This window comes from Podarcis vaucheri (genome assembly GCF_965113315.1).
Source record: "Podarcis vaucheri genome assembly, chromosome: 10".
In the NCBI taxonomy this organism is placed as follows: Eukaryota; Metazoa; Chordata; class Lepidosauria; order Squamata; family Lacertidae; genus Podarcis; species Podarcis vaucheri.
In genome coordinates, this window is record NC_138748.1 from 51,722,596 (window position 1) to 51,740,387 (window position 17,792).

The 17,792-nt window shown below is 43.6% G+C and overlaps 1 protein-coding gene across 4 annotated transcripts in view; it reads left to right on the forward strand.

The window, feature by feature from the left end:
* Positions 1-17,792, forward strand: part of HIPK2 (homeodomain interacting protein kinase 2) — a 164,141-nt gene that overhangs the window by 93,341 nt on the left and 53,008 nt on the right. The window lies entirely within an intron of this gene.

Here is a 17,792-nt window from a genome sequence, read left to right on the forward strand (position 1 = left end):
CATTAGTGACAGTAATCTGATTACAAGACCCCAGGAGCTGGAATGGTAAATGGCTACTGCAGAGGGAGCTTATTATCATGACCTCTGGAAAAAAGATTGCTTTTGCTCTTAAAGATAAAACCGGAGCCGCTCCTGCATTCGGCCCGAGAAATGTAATGTCGATCTCTACGTGCAGTTGCAAAGTGCTGTCAAGTGTGGGCTACCTGGCGGACACGAGCGCTTTGCTACCACGGCTGCTTGATATCCCATTAAACCCGATGAAAGGACAACAGGTTACTTCATTAAATTCAGCTTATAATGACTCTGTTTACTGAGGAGTGCAAAAATGGACATTTAATAAATCAAGTTGCAAAGAAGGCCATCTCTTTCTCCCAGAGACAAAATAACAAGATGTCAGGGGTGCATAATTTTGTTTATTATTATTTGATTCCGTTTATGCATCGTTTCCCATAATCTATCTCAAATATTTCACAGTAAAAGCATCAGCAATAAAAACAAGTCCATATGTAAAAGCAATTAAAAGCCGTTTCACGTGTAAAAGCAGATTTCAGTTCCAAGGAGTTACAGACTGGGATAAAGACCTGTACTTAAGGCTTGTTGAAAGAGGTCTTTAAAGGTAAAGGGACCCCTGACCATTAGGTCCAGTCGTGACCGACTCTGGGGTTGCGCGCTCATCTCGAGGGAGCCAGCGTTTGTCCTCAGACAGCTGCCAGATCATGTGACCAGCATGACTAAGCCGCTGCTGGCGAACCAGAGCAGCACACTAAAACACCGTTTACCTTCCCGCCGGAGTGGTACCTATTTATCTACTTGCACTTTGACGTGCTTTTGAACTGCTAGGTTGGCAGGAGCAGGGATTGAACGACGGGAGCTCACCCTGTCACGGGGATTCGAACCGCCGACCTTCTGATCGGGAAGCCCTAGGCTCTGTGGCTTAACCCACAGCGCCACCTGCGTCTGTCTTCTAATGCCTTCTTTAAAAACTGAGATGGGGAAGTAAGATAGGAATGTGATTGGAGCAGTTCTGAGAGAGGAGATGCTTCACCCTTTCCCCTCAGGTCTTTTTCTCATAGCCCATGGATTAAATCAACCTCTCCCCAGTTGATTTCCTTTCCAGGACAAAAGTTACAAGGGAAAGGGGTTAAGCAGCCACTCACTTTTTCTGCTATTACTTGATGAGATCCACATATATTGATGAGATTCTCTCTCACATGCAGACCCCTGCGGCTGCATGTCAGTGAAAAGAATAAGCCATTAGGAGATTGATCGTGCATTTTCTGGCATGGCATCAAGTCTGGCCCTCAGCTTTAATAGGTTCACTTCTTTGTTTTCATTTCCACCTGACTAGATAATAAAACCACCAATTGAAAACACCTCCCCCCCCCGAGCTGTGTAAATGAATGCTCCCTGCAGTTATTGCACACCTTTGCATAGATGCGTTGAAATGGAGAGCTTGCAAGCACCCACCCCCCTTATTTAAATAAATAATAAATGCCGGAAACATGAAACTAAGGAACAGAGATGGCAATTCTAAGTAAAATACCTAAAATGCTTGAGCAAATAGGAAGGTCTTAACCTGGTGCCAAGTGTTTTGTAGTCAGTACCAGAGATGTCTTATTGGGGAAGGCATTAAAAGTCATGGAAAAATCACTGAAAAGGTCCTCTCCTGTCCAATTATACAGGGTTGTTGTTGTTGTTGTTGTTTAGTCGTGCCCGACTCTTCGTGACCCCATGGACCAGAGCACGCCAGGCACTCCTGTCTTCCACTGCCTCCAGCAGTTTGGTCAAACTCATGCTGATAGCTTGGAGAACACTGTCCAACCATCTCGTCCTCTGTCGTCCCCTTCTCCTTGTGCCCTCCATCTTTCCCAACATCAGGGTCTTTTCCAGGGAGTCTTCTCTTCTCATGAGGTGGCCAAAGTATTGGAGCCTCAGCTTCACAATCTGTCCTTCCAGTGAGCACTCAGGGCTGATTTCCTTCAGAATGGATAGGTTTGATCTTCTAATTATACAGGGTACCTCTGTTAAACAAGGTACTTGGGAAAGAGCTTCTGTAGAAGGTCTTAAGATAGGAGCACGCTAATGGAATATATTCTCTTGTTCCTGGGAGCAGGATATAGGTCCAGTTCAGATGCCATGGCAACCTGGTTATTGTAAACCAGTGGAGGGAACTGGGAGGGCAGACACCTTTAGCACATTCCTAAAGCGGCGAACCACACCTTAGCCATGGGATCTGGACCAGGCAGTTGTCTTGTGATGGAATTCTTATCTAGATCTGGCTATTTTGGGACACACCTTGGTCCTTCTAGGCCAGTATTGCCTACTCTGAACGCCAGCATCACTGCGGGGTCTTTCCCAGTCTTGCTATCTGAGAGCCTTGGAGATGCCAGAGCTTGAATCTGGAACCTTTTGTATGCAAACAATTCTATGATTCTGTGCGCTCCGTCAGTGAGTAACACACCTTCAGCATTTCATCGCGTAGGAGACAAAAAGAGGCACTGTAAATAAAAGCTGGATAATGTCAATATAAAATGGCAGTTGTCAGGTGAAATAACATCTGTTCTGCACTTTATCAGCAGAATAAGCAACCCCTTCATATAAATATAAAGCTATATGTCTATTGAAGAGACTTTGTCAGCTATGTTTAGAAGGCACTTGGGTCTTCATTTCTTTGGAAAAAAGGGGGGAGGGGCTTGAAAATGAAGATAAAACTCAGCTCCTTAATCCTCAGAAGTACTTCCAAGCATTTAATAATGAATCCTCTCATCCAGTTCCCCGCTTCAAGAAAGAACAGGGGGGAAAGAGATAGTTTTAAAATCAATTTTTCTTTTCATGCATTCAGACAGTATCTTTTGCTCATTTTTGTTTGGCTCTTTTATTCTTTTGTATAAACAAAAAACGAAACAAAAAACAACCTACACATACATCGTAAGAGAGGAAATTAGAAATGGTAAAGAATTAATTTGATTCATTCTTCTTTCACTGTAGTTCTGTCTATTTTGTTCAGAGAAGTTGAGGGGGGAAACAAAACTTCTCCAAACTTCCTCTGCATTCACTGTCCATCTGGGAAGACAAGGAAGTTCAGGGGGCCTTCATTTGCCATTGCTCTTGATATCTCGTCTTGCCCAGCTTAAATCAACACAAGGCAAACACAGAAGGGAAGAGAGAACCAAAGGCTGCTTTTTGTTTCTGATGTTGCCTGTCATATTTCTCCTGGCTTCTGAGAATATGTTGTTACCATGGATTTGTCAGCTTCAGGGTTGTTCAAGCCGTTGCTTTTAGTGTGCTTCTTTGGACAAAGTTGGTAACTAGCGCTGCAAATTTCTTTACATCAGGGCTAGCTAAGCAAGAAGGTGGAAGCAAACCTGACAATTTGTCCTTTTTTACACGGATGTATCTACATTAAGGGACGCGGGTGGCGCTGTGGGTTAAACCACAGAGCCTAGGACTTGCCGATCGGAAGGTTGGCGGTTCGAATCCCTGTGACAGGGTGAGCTCCCGTTGCTCGGTCCTTGCTTCTGCCAACCTAGCAGTTCGAAAGCACGTCAAAGTGCAAGTAGATAAATAGGTACCGCTCCGGCGGGAAGATAAACGGTATTTTGGTGCGCTGCTCTGGTTCGCCAGAAGCAGCTTAGTCATGCTGGTCACATGACCCGGAAGCTGTACTCCGGGAGTTTATTTTGTCCACTGGGTGACTGACCGGCTTTTGCCAACTTGCTAGCTAAGGTTTAAGGCAGTTATAAATCTGAAATATCTAAAGGGTTCCAGGTTGGCAGAGGGTGCCTTAGACCTTAGTCTATCTCACAGCCTAATCTTCCTTGCAGAATTGTCGAATGGAGAAAGGGGAAGGAATATATAACTATATATGTAGTAGTAGTAGTAGTAGTAGTAGTAGTAGTAATAATAATAATAATAATAATAATAATAATAATAATAATAATAAAATTATATCTGGCTGGGTTTCCCCAGCCACTCTGGGTGGCTTCCAACCAGAGATTAAAAATACATTAAAACATCAGTCATTAAAAACTTCCCTAAACAGGGCTGCCTTCAGATGTCTTCTAAACGTCAGATAGTTGTTTATTTCCTTGACATCTGGTGGGAGGACGTTCCACAGGGCGGTTGCCACTACCGAGAAGGCCCTCTGCCTGGTTCCCTGTAACTTCGCTTCTCACAGTGAGGGGAACCGCCAGAAGGCCCTTGGAGCTGGACTTCGGTGTCCGGGTTGAACGATGGGGGTGGAGACGCTCCTTCAGATATACTTTAGCAAGGGCTAAAAAGGTTCAAATATTGAAATCGCCAGTACTGGATAGTTTCTGTCGAAATATGTCTGTGTGTATAAGTCTTATGCACCTGGTTTTGGTTTCAGCCTGAAATGTGTACCAAAAGTAGTAACCCGTCCACCAGATCCATTTTCATTATTTTTTCCACCCTTCCAGATTAACAAGAGCTACGGTGCAAAATCTACCCGCTGCTTTGTCAGTATGGGGTGCTGCAAGTGGTTAAGAAATCCCAGCCCGGCTTAATTAGCAGGTTTGTGGTAGTTTATATTCAGCTGTGAGTAAAGAGATACAGCTCTGATGCAGGGTGGAGACAGCGAGGTCGTTACAGCTCTAAAAATGACATCTGAGCATAGTAACCTTTCTGGGATAGATGACTTGTGATCAATAGCCTGCATCATTTTCACTTTGACCTTATCATAAGCCTCCCCTTAGAACGATAAAGGAAATATAATTATTCCTTACCAGCGTGTTGTTTCCAGTAATGGGTTTAGGTGGGAGCTTCTTACATTTTAGCTGCCTTTTAAAAAAGTTGGAAAATCCTGATTATATTCATTTCTCACTGAATGACATTTTGTTAAAAATTGTGTGGCATTTGTTTGTGGCGTAAGCATAAGAAGCTGTCTGACACTGAATCAGATCAGCTCTGTATTTTCTGCACCAACTGACAGTAGATCTCCAGGATTTCAGGGAGGGAATCTCATCCTGCTGTACCCTGGAGAGGCCAAGGATCACTGTCTCATTTAATCCAGAGTAACCGTGCAAAATGGGCCTTTCAGTTTCCCCTTTTCTCAGACTAAGGTGGAGAAACTCTTGTGTTTCAGAGAGTGTTCTTATGTCTGCATTTGCTGGCCTGGCCTGGTGGAATATGAAAACTGGTCTGTTATGTACAAGTGATATAGAGTTTCTTTTGGCATTCTTTAAAGAAAAGTCCCATTCCTTGCATACTCCCGAGTTATGGAAACAGTTCCAGATTGCTTATTCATCCATGCATTGCCGTTAGTGACCGTTAACTTCATAACAGTAATATCAAACCGGAGGCAGAGGATATCTTTTTGAGAGAGCTGGAGGTGGTGCAATATCGTTGGCACAAATACATTCACCCCATTCTTACAAACATGTTTCTTCTTCTGTGCTTCCGAACTCCTCAAAGCTTTTTCATTTTTTTCATTTTATAATGTATATAAAACGGAGAGAACAATGATAACAACTGACAAAAATTAAAAGATGAAAAACAAAACTATAACAAAGCCTGAGTAAGGACTATCAACTTTATCAGATCATCAGGTATAGTTCCAGATTGGCTAGGCTTGCTCTGAGGGTCATCTTCAAAATGGTGGTTCTGCTGCAAATGTCTCAAAGGAATGTCAAAACGTATAAGAAGTGTCTGGAGTTTCTAGTTCTTGCTGAAATCTCTAGGTGTGCTTTTCTCCATTACAGCTATATTCCAGAGTTACCAAACATCCAGTCCAGTGTAAGATTCGGGGCTGTTTTCCATTGAGTTGTTATTACTATGTCTGTTACCAAGATCAAATACAATACCAATTCTTTTGACAATATATTTACATTGGTGTCATAACAAATATTCAGCAACATTAATTTTGGACAACAAACAAGTTTCCTTAGCAATATTTATCATTTCTGTCAAAATTAATTCCAAAACAATCTTGAACCAACAGCCCCGCCATAAATGTTTGTTGCAACCTCGCCAACAATTAAGTGATATAGGAGAAAACATTTTTGGTATTTGCAAAGGAGTGTGCCCCTCAAAGTTTGTTTGACCAGAGATGATGGCACAGGAAAAAATAAGACTGTGTTCAGATGGTGCCCGTTCCATCTTCCTAATACTTTCTTACTTGTTCATTTTCATGTTTTATGTGATCTTTCACATGATGTAAATTATGGATAATCAGGGGAAAGTTTAGCACTCATTTGCATGTGAATTGTTTTAAGGAAAAACCTATTTGCAACCAGCATTACACAGAAAATTTTAGGAGATTTTCACTAATTTCCCCATGGTTTTCATGATTATGCCACTGCCACTCATGCAGGAAAGAATAGGGTTCTCTTCCACCATTTAAAATATAGGACAGCATGGCAATACATCAATCAAAAAGCCACAATTCCACAAGGCAACAGGTACTGCAGTGTAAAAGGGATGTTAAAAACTGGGTCAGAAGCAGTAGCACCAGTAAAACTTGCACAATAAATCTCATATCTGAACGCGGCCCCTTTCAAGTTTATCAATAATTATTGTGTTTCCACACTGTGTTTTCCAGTAGACATTGTGCAGTGTTATGATTCTGCGAGATTGCACTTTCGTATTAACTTTCTTGTTAATTAATTTGTTGCTGCAGTTATCTTTCAATAGCATTTATCTTTCAGTAGCAATTTAAGCTGTCTGTCCCTTCGTCTTCTGGGAGAAAAAAATCTTGGTTAGGGCGGCATTCGTGATTAGCGCTTCCAGTCCTATCCCTCCCCCCCCCCGCCCAAACTTGAAAGCAGCTTCTTACGGGATTGGATGGGGTAGACGGGATGCAGAAACTTCTGTGCTGAAAAACAGGAGAAACCCGGATGCACCTATTAGACTTTTGCTTTGTCCTGCTACTTTTCCCTGGGGAAACCCACGATGTCAATTGGTTTCTGCAGATGGACATTCGTTCTGATGCAGCGGTAAGCTGTGGGTTTCTTTGGGGAAAGCAATGGGACCACCAAAAATCTGACCTGACCTGTGCCTAGGAAGCCTGAGACAAGCGAAAAACCTTTAGGACCTGTACTTTCTAGGCACAGGACAAGGGGAAGTGATTAATACACAATATTCTGTATTTTGATCAGAGAAGTGGGTGGGGATTCTGAATCAAACTGGTCAGTTCTTTTGACAGTGGAAATACTAAATGCCAAAAGGGGCTTGGGAAAAGTAGGCATTCTACACATTAAGAAACAAAAGGAGTTTTTCCCCAGAATATATGATGTGGTCCCCAAATACAAAAAGGTCGCCATGGAGAAATAACTCTCCAGTCGAATCACCTGCTGTTTGAACTTGACTCGGCTTGACCTTTTGAATTTGGGTTGTCACATTCTCTGTGTGTGCTTCAACAGTTTTGAATTGCTTCTCCCAAGCAACATTTCTTGTGATGCCTGCAGATGAGGTTTAAGAACTCTGTAGCAGTCACATGCATTCCCTGTTCCTCCCCAGCTGGCACTTTTTACAAAACGCACATACAGGGAGAGGCAGAGGATGAGTTTGATTCTGTTTATTGCCATGGAGGAGTTTTGCTAAACAAAATGATCGGGGAGGCACTGTGTTAGAAACTGGTGCCAACAACCTTTTATAACACGCAGTTGTGTTCACTGCGCATATTAGTAAAAATGCATACAAAACCGGGTGCCTGCTGAATGAAAAGCATAGCCCTTTGTGCTTGTGACTTTGGACTGGGTCGTTTGCATTTCTGTGGAGTGACAATTGAATTCCCTTCAGCCAGAATAATTCCTATTAAAAAGCAGTTTCTTGACCATTTTTGTGGAATGCATCAGCCATTTGTTAAGCAGTCACATTAAGAAATGGCATTTACTGCAGGGAAAACGGAAGACAAATTTGAAGCAAATCAAACTGGAATCCTTCCAAATTCTACCCTTCGCTGCTTAGAGAGATATTTAAACATAGCCTAAGGACACATACTCAAGTTCACTTAGATTAGTTACTCGTCATCTTAATGTATTTTAACTATGACTTAATACTCAAGGATAGGGTAGCTGAACGGTAGTCCCCCCCTGCACTTATTGAATGTAGGTCTTGATAAATCCTTTTGAGTACCTGAAAATATTATTATTATTATTATTATTATTATTATTATTATTATTATTATTATTATATTATACTGCCCTTCATCACAGGTTCTCAGGATGGTTCACAGAATAAGAAAATAAGTTTGTCACCCACAGAATTCTGTTCAGTTTTCTTTTTTGCCTGTCTTGGGCCTGGAAATCTTGACTGTTTCAGCAGCTGTTTTTGTTTTCCCTCAGTTCAGGGAGAAAAACAAAGGGACACTAAGGAAATTGCAGTTCTCCAGATATTTCACCAGACAAGCCTGCTTCCGTTAAAACATCCTAAGCCAGCTTTCCGTACTTGAATTGTCAGCTGTGTTCTGCATATTACCCATAAGCCAAAGATAGAGGTGAAAGTGTGTCAGGCAGACACTGGAGGACAGATAAGAGAAGATGTGGGAACAGCAGAGTCCTGTGTTTGAACTGATTATTGTAACTGTGAGATATATATATATATATATATATATATATATATATAGTCACTGCATGTTCAAAAGCTGTATACTGCCGATCCCAAATTGCACTTGAAATTATGGTGTTTTCCGTTGATAACGAATTCACCCTCATTCACCGCTCTCTTTGCTCGTTCATTAGATCACCCCCTTGCAACTGTTTACATTTTGAACATTAACTGGAACATAGGTAAAGGTAAAGGTACCCCTGCCCGAGCGGGCCAGTCTTGACAGACTCTGGGGTTTGTGCGCCCATCTCACATCTATAGGCCGGGGGCCAGCGCTGTCCGGAGACACTTCCGTGTCACGTGGCCAGCGTGACAAAGCTGCATCTGGCGAGCCAGCGCAGCACACGGAACGCCGTTTACCTTCCCGCTGGTAAGCGGTACCTATTTATCTACCTGCACCCGGGGGTGCTTTCGAACTGCTAGGTTGGCAGGCGCTGGGACCGAGCAGCGGGAGCGCACCCCGCCGCGGGGATTCGAACCGCCGACCTTTCGATCAGCAAGCCCTAGGCGCTGAGGCTTTTACCCACAGCGCCACCCGCGTCCCTTGAGTACCTGAAAACTGGAACATATACAACAACAAAAATGTTTTGAGACAAAAGTTTAGCACTGTTGGATATTTTTCTTGGGGGCTAGGAAGATCAGTTTGCATGAACTGGGGAGAATTAGCTTTCATTGCATTGGCATGAATGGAACCCCATAATAGTCATTCTTCCCCTGGTGGTCAGATGCCTCCTTGGAAAGATGGCGTATGCAGCACCCAATCTATTGTGAGTCATCTTTTCAGGATTTTGCATAGGAAGGGCTTTTGTTTGCACAGCATTATTTCACCCCCCTCCCTCCCTTCCACATTATGCAGTTCCCCACACTTCAGGGGCGGGAAGAAGAGGCTCTTTGAATAGCCTCTTTTGTCCACCACATCACCCTCCCCTCTTATTCCCATTGCCTCAGCAGCACCACATCATGCTACATTGATGGAAGAATATTAGCCCATTGTCAGACCAGTATAATTCTATGCATGTGCATTGGTTCAGAGATGAACAAATATCTCAGCTTGTTTGGGTTTTCAGAACTTCCCTGTTTTCTTGCTATCAGAAGACAGGACTGGAAGCCAATCAGACCTTGGGAAATCGGGGTGACTTGAAAAACGACAGAGAGTGTATCAAGTTTGGTACTTGCAAGGCCTTGAAAGCTAGCCAAGTGGTTAAGGCCTTTATCTCTAAACTCAAAAGATCCTGGGAATCAACACCCGACAGGCACATAAACCCACTGTCATTTAGTTAGAATTGGTAGGTATGCTATTCAAGCCAATCAACAGCTCCGTTCTTTTTTTCCTTTCTCTTACATGATCACACTTCTCTCTGTGTGCTGTAAATCCTGAGACACATTATTTATTTTGATTCCACCCTTCCTCCAAGGATCTTCAGATGATGGACATTGTTCTCCTTACTCATCCTTGTCCTCAAAACAACACTGGGAGGTACAGTAGGTTATCCTGAGAGCAACAGAGGCGCCATCTGCACCATACATTTAAGGCAGTATCCTGGCTTTCCCCAAATAATCCTGGGTACTGTAGATTGTTAAGGATGCTGAGAGTTTTTAGGAGACCCCCCCATCCCCTTCCCAGAGGTTCCTATGGAGGATTGATTGTTTAATCCACTCTCAGAATTGTAGTTTTGTGTGGGGAATAGGGGTCTCTTAACAATTCTCAGTACCCTGAGTGGGGATTGCTCCCTGGGCTTCCCTCATTCTAGTTCAACAGTCTCACCACTGTACCCTTTGGGCTCACTTACTGGTGCTGGTTCGGCGGAGCACTTCAACTAGGCTTAGCTCCTCTTTGAAATGGAAATCTGATTTAAGAGTATTGCTGAATCGGGGACCATTTGAATTGTTTCTCCGGCGGGTTTGGAAAGAAAGGGGAGCAGCTGCTGAATGATGGCTGCAAATGGTTGCATACCACGTACTTTTCTGATAGGTTTATTGATAGATTAAGCAGGGCACTTGTGATCTATATTTCCTAGGGTTGTTGGTGTTGGTTTTTTTTTTTTTTAAAAGTATTTTGCTGTGTATTGCATCCCCCGAGATGCACAAGCTACTATCAGTAGTTCCGTCTGTGAAATTTCAACCCTTCCTTTCAGTAAACAACATGAAGAGGGGAAAGGGTGTGTCAGACGGGAACAACCGTAACTAAAGCTTTTGTCTTGTTTCTGAGAACAGCTGTGCTGTGTCCTCCAGCTCAAGGCTTCAGTCTTTTGTGAGCTGTGTTTGTGTGCTTCCCTCTAGCTGCTCTTAAATGGAACAGGTGTTTCCCTTCCAGACTCTTGCCTACTTTATAAGGTATATCTGTTTGTGTGTCTACGCTGATGCCATCATACTGCTTACAGCCTGCTAATGGAAACATGCCTATTTATTTGGACATGCCGCACTGAATGAAATGGGAGTTTATACTGCTGTACTTCTCTCAGAGAGCGTGCCAAAATTAATAAGGGTGGTTTCGCACAAGTGGAAACATGTGGTTAGTTAGGTTAGAAGCTGCATCTTGTGGGCCATATCTGGGCCATATCACAGACAAATGGCAGGTGTCAATGAGAGTCGATGTTATGTAGGACCTGGACAGAGAGAAGTCCAGATTTGGCTCCCCAGAAGAAGACCTTACCCCTTCCAGGGAACTGTTGCCCCCTAGGGGTGCAATTGGCTCCTTCCTTACTGAGTTTTAGGCATGGGCTGAAAACACACCTCTTTAAGGCAGAGCAATGTTGTTCGTTTGTTTTATTAGCATCCCTGCTTCAGTTTTGTTTCATGATTTGGATTCTTTAATAGCAGGACTTCTCGCTTGATTTTCTATTTTACTGTTTTATTGTGTGTTTTGTTATTTTAACTGGAGAGATGTGTAAACTCCCCTGGGATCTTTTTTTTATGAAGGTCAGTTAAAACATTGCAAACAAACAAACAAACAAACAAACAAATATTAAGAAGCAGCACTGTATGAAGGGAAGTCTTTTTTGACTCTGGCTACTACTAAAGTCTTAATAGCAGGTGTCAGAAGCAGAATGGGCCAAGGTGGAATTTTCAATCATAGGCTCTATAGCCTATTTGCTATTAAATACTCTGTGGTAATTACAGGCTCCAGAAACCACTTGGTAAAATTATACTTATCAAGGCCAAAAGTAACTGCTCTGTAACCTGCCCTCTGTTTTAAGAAGACAGAAATAACAGTCCACATACTTGAGGAGTGGGGGGAAGGCATGGTTGAATCTGCCCCTCACCTCTCTATGACACCCTCAATTACCTAACATTTAGTTATGGAAACCAAGGGCTAGCAGTTACCATGTCAGTGATGAATATATAGTTGCTGCACATTATACTTAGGCTATGTAACCCAAACCTAGCCCTGAATGTTGTCTGACTTCATTCCTTCCAGCTTATTGAAGTCCTCTGAGGTCTTAACCCATAGCCTCTGAATGAAAGAAAAAGGAGAGAACAGTAAATTGAGCTGTGGTTAGGCTTTAGCTGTAATTCCTGACCCAGCACTGCTGTTTGAGGAAGCCTGGAATGCTTATCAGGGTGTCTGTAATTATGCATTGGGCCTGCAATCCTGGATATGGTTTGTCTGCTTAAAAACAAGGCCTGGTTCACACATGCATGCAGCGTCTTGCTTCTGTCAATAAATGGTCCGACACAACTGCATAACGCTGCAAAGGAACCACATGTATCAACTCACACGCCGTTTTCTTTTTCCAGTGGAGTCAGTTCACATATTCAGCTGCCACTCATCACGTGTACAGTCCTTCCAACTCTGTGGTTCTATTTTGGAAAGTTTCTCTCCAAATAAGTGTGCTTAGTGTGGAACTGTTAAGTCTATGGCTTCCTGCTCTCGAGGTGGATATGAGATGAACAACTTATTTATTATATGTGCATCCCATCACCCACAGCAGCTCTGTTGTCGAAGAGGTTAAGGCAGTAGTTTTCAAAAGCCCATCATGGGATAACGTCTGTAGTTTAACGGCAGAATGTATGCTTTGTGTGCAAAAGGTCCCAGATTCATTCCTTGGCATCTCCAGGTAGGGTTGAAAGGACTCCTGGCTGAAGTCCTGGAGAGACGCTGCCATTGTTGACATTAGCAAGCTAAATGGACCAGTGGTCCTATCCCATAAAAAGCTTTATGTCATACAAGCCCTTTTTACACATTCAAGGAATTTCGCCACCTGAGGACCCTTGTCTGCTAAAGACCTGCTGCGAGTCTGCTTTACAGAGGCGTATATACACAAAAACCGGGAAGCATCCAATGATATAAACAGAAAGGAGAAATGTATCTCAAAGATGCTAGCAGAAGAAAGGGAAGCTCCCAGGTGAGAGCTGGGAGGGTCTACACACTTTTGTGTGAGACACAGTTTAAGATCTACCTCGGATAGAGGGCTTTGTATTTTCTTCTTTTTCTTCTTTCCCTTTTTCTTTTCTTTTGTGTTATTTCCTGTTTTCATTTTTATTTAGATTGACCTGTTTTTATTGTATTTGATGCTGAAAAGTTTCAATAGAAATATTTTTTTTAAAAAAAGATGCTGGAAAGGATGAATATTTATTACTAAATTCTCCCAAGCTTTTGCCCCGCAAGGCTTTTGAAGTTGATGGGGTTTTTTAGTAGTCTGAAAAGAAACAAATAAACCCCTGAATAAGACACTTGAACCAAAACGTATTGGGCTAATTTAATATGATCAACACTCATCCTTCCCAGTATTTTTGAGACAGACTTCTCCTTTTTTTGCTTAAAGAGTATGAGTTATAGCCTCACTTCAAAGGGGGCAGGCCTCACTGGAACTCTGAAAGGGGATGTTTACATCTCCCTCCATATATCTACTGTGGGGAGGACTGGATATATGGGCTGCTTCTATCCCTGATGTCTGTGTGGCTCCTGAACGTGCTCTCCAGTGCAATGGAGGAATATGCCGCTGTCCCATGCGGGGGATCAAACCTGTGACCATGGTGTTATCAGCACCATGTTCTAACCAACTGAGCTATCCGCTTGTGAATAGGGGAGTCTACATCCATATGTGTAAGGGTCTCCATGTGATCAGACCCTTTGATTGCTGCTGAACCTGTGAAACCTATATGTGTACAGCTGTATGGATGTGGCACCTTTTTTCAGATATTGCTACAGATGTGTAGATTGGGGAGGGGACACAATCCCACTTCCCCCTCAGTGTGTTGGAATATGCATAGAAGGGGAATCGAGAACCCTGTGTGCCCTGGAAACCCATTCCGGTACAGGTGTGATTGCAGCAGCTAGCAGTGGTCTATCTGCATTCCAGGAGTATTTGTGCACCATTAGTGGTCTTTTTTTGAAGCACCCATGTTACGTTTTGCAGGAACCCTTGAGTTCCCTAGAATGCACTTTGAAAAACATTGGGCTCAGAGCTGAGGTGCTGTTTGACCTTTACCGTTGAGAATAGCCTTGAGCCGAAGGCAGCCAACCAGTCTTAACAGCTTGGCCTGACCCTGTTCCGTTAGCAGAAGTTTGATATGCAGAAATAGGCAGGTGAAGCTTTTCACAGCTCAGTGAATCAGGATCATGTGCTCATTCCTACTGATCAATGTGCTCTCAAAGGCACAGTCAGGCTTCATAAGCTGGCCACCCATGAGTTTACCTGTCCCCAGATCCAATGCTCCAGCCCAGGGTTTCCCAAACTTGGGTCTCTGGCTGTATTTGGAATACAATTCCCATCATCCCTGACCACTAGGGATGATGGGAGTTGTCGTCAAAAAACAGCTGGAGACCCAAGTTTGGGAAACCCTCCTCTAGCCCATCCTTTCTCAACTTGTTGCCCTCCAGATGTTGCTGAACTGCAACTCCCATCGTCCCTGACCATTGGCCAGTCTGATGAGAGTTGTAGTCCAACAATGTCTGGAGAAAACCAGCTTGCCAGGAAGGCTGCTCCAGGCGCAACAGTACACTGCTTTTCACAGCAACTGCGCCAGCTCTGCAAAGTGGAGTCACACTGTTTCATGGACAGTATGAGAGTACAAAAGCAGAAGCGGGAGAGTGTTTCTTCTTATTAAATATTTCACTCTTCAGGCTCAGCAGCTGCAATTCAACTCTGTGTGACCTATGAAATCCCAAGTCTCTGGAAAACAGGTTAAAAAGATGAGCTGGAAGGCTGGGAAGGTGTCAAAACAAATACCATTTTCAAAGGAGAGATAAAAAACCAAGATGCCACGGCATGCAGCCTGTGAATGGATTACAGGGCAGAGATGAGAAACTTGCATAGCACATAAGGTCCCATCAGGAACATGTCTTGAACCAGAGGTCCTCAGCTAATTTGCATATTTTCATTGCATGCAATTAGCATGATTGGTATATCACTTTCCTAATGTTACGGAAGGGGGGGGGCATGTCTTCTTCACTACAATATATTTGCTCAATTTCTCTAGGACTCCATCACCCCTCCCCTGTCCTCCATAATCTCTCAAGTAATCCAGTCAAAATCACTCTGCCAAACCCTTCCTCCAGGCGATGCCAGGTGACAGACTATGCAAACATGGACCATTGCCTTCTCAGGATGTGCTTATCTGCGCATATCTCCAGCTCTCTGCATATTCACCCCTCCCTCCTCCATATGTTAATCTGTGTAACCCAACCTCTTCTTAATGTATTCATGATGTAACTGGGATATGGAGGGAAATTTCAAAAGTTCATGTCACCCCTTTCTCACTGTTCAATCTCGCCTTGAACCTGTTGCGCAATAAACTTGGACCTTCTGCAGTTTGCTCCTGTGTCCGGCTGAGCTCATTTTCTTCCGCAGGGACCCACGGACTTAGTCCGATGAGCTGGGTGGCAGAGTAACCCCGCACCCAGATTTTAGCCGTAACAGTTGGCCACCCAACGTGGGGCTTGCGGTTCTCCCGAGCTGCTGACTGGGGGCCCCGAAATCTTCAGCCGGCTCCAGGCCATTTTGCCTGGGAAGATCCTTTTGGACCCCCAGCCATCTTCTGGGCGGTAATCGAAAGCCCTAGGAGTTCAGCCGGGGAGCAAAAGAGGGATCCAGCCGGCTTATTCATCGATCCCGGGATCATCATAGAAGACGCGTGAGTATAAGGAAAAAGGAAAATCCAGTGCACTGGTGGGAAGGGGGTGGAAGTCTCCTGGCAACTGAATTCTCTGCCCTCCTCTCTATCGCTCCTTCTTGCCTTTCTCTTGGTCCGGTTAGTGAGAGAGACCGTGGACCGCTGCTCAACCCGAAAGGGGGGTTCTGAGCTCTATCCCTTTTCCTTAAAATCTCCAGCCAGCCGCACCAATTGGGAGCCCGAAAGTAAGACGGAGAGACCCGACTTGAAAGATAGCCTACTCTGCAACGGGCATCCCAGTTGAAAGCAAGGGGTTGGAGCTCTCTTTCCGAACTTCCCGAGCGTCCTTGCTAGGGGGCAGGAAGTGGTCTTGCTTTCTATCCCAATCCCAGCCGCACCGGTCGAGCTACATACCACGTGTACTGTAAGCTCGCTTCCGAAAGCAAGGGGGATTTTCGACCCGAAATTCTATCCAGGGACCACCCGATCTGGCACCGCATGGCGCGGGCGTCCAGTAGGGCCCCTTTTCCTGAGATGTGACGATAGGTAGGAGGTTGCCAGGAGGGATAGCCCATGAGGAATTGGGCAGGACCGGCAGAGTGGAAAGAGACCCCAGGTTATAGGAAATAAGGAAATAAGGAAATAGGAAATGGAACGCAAGGAACCGGATAGCTAGAGCTCTCTAAAACCCACTAAGGAAGTTGCCAGGCAACTAGAAGCCCCTTCTCCTCTTTACTATACGTCCCTGTACTAAGCATACCAAACCCCTAGACATACCAATCCTAATCAGCCCCTCTCTTTCCCCCTTCTCTATCCCAGACACCCCCCCAAAAAGGAAAAAGCAAAAAGCAAAAAAAAAAAGCAACAACAGCAACGCATGCATCTATAAAGGGGTACCCAGTCAACCAAGCGTTGTGAGCCCTACCAGTCTGATTACCTGGTGGTGTGTTTGAAGAGGCAAGGAGGCTCATAAAACCATGTGGGACCTTCCTACTAATTTCACTTAATGAAGCCAAAGGTAGTGGCCCAACTCCTTGCAATAACCAACTAAAGGATGAGAATATATATGTTTACATGTTTACATGTTGTCTGTTATGTGTGTTGTCTGTTAATACATATATGAGAATATGTATGTTTACATGTTGTCTGTTATGTGTGTTGTCTGTTCCTTCTGTCTCTGGCAGACTGCCTTTCTTAAGTGTGCATAGTTTAAACTGCAAGCTTGCTTCAAAATTTAAATCTAAGGAAGTCATGCTGGATCTTAGCAGTCCTAAATAAGAGAAGATGAGAATGAAGTGTGCAAATGTTTACCCCACCTCTTGCTTTGCCCCAACTTTTGAGATTGTGAGTCTACAGTCTTATTTTAGAAGGTGCTTTTAACCTAATGTTTCTGCTGCAAAAGCCTAGTTGAGCACAACTGCTCTCTCAAGCTAAAATGCAGTGTATGTATTTCATTAAGCGTATGCCTATAAAAGTATGGTGTTCATTCTAAGAAAAATATTTGAGTCCAGTTTTAACTTTGATTTGGTTGGACAGAAGAGTTATTGTAAGGCTCCTGATATCAGTCTCTATAAGACTTCATGGCCTCTTTTGTTAGAAAATGCCCCCCTCCCCCTTGTTTCACTCTGCCTCTTTCAGTTGTTTTCTCCCTTCTTACTTCTGTGCCAGGTAAATTTACTCCCGAGTAAGCTTCCTTTAAAGGAAACTGCAAAGAGGGGAGGGGGCAACACTTGTGTATTCCCTTTAAAAATCAAATCTAGGGCTGCTTTAACTGTGCTTTATAAGAGATCCTCTCCCTATCTTACGAAAACTGTTCACTTCTTCCTTAAATATCATTTCAAACTCACTCAAACTATCTCAAGATCTGCAAAAAGGGTTCTGTGTAAAGTTATGTACTTTTATTTTCCTCTTCCTTAGTACATGATATGAGCATAGATGTTTCCTTTCCCAGCTGTAAATCTGTACTTAAATGTGTATGCCTCTCTGGTAGTACAAATCTTGCTATGAACCCTGTATTTTAGGGTTGGACTAGATGACCCCAGGGTCCCTTTCAACTCTCCCAATTTGTGGCTGTGAGGTGATGTGTTGTAATTCAGCCCAGATTTGCTCTTTGTTTTTTAAAGGTATGAGGTGAAGCCATGATGTTTGAAGCAGAACTGGTGATATCAGGC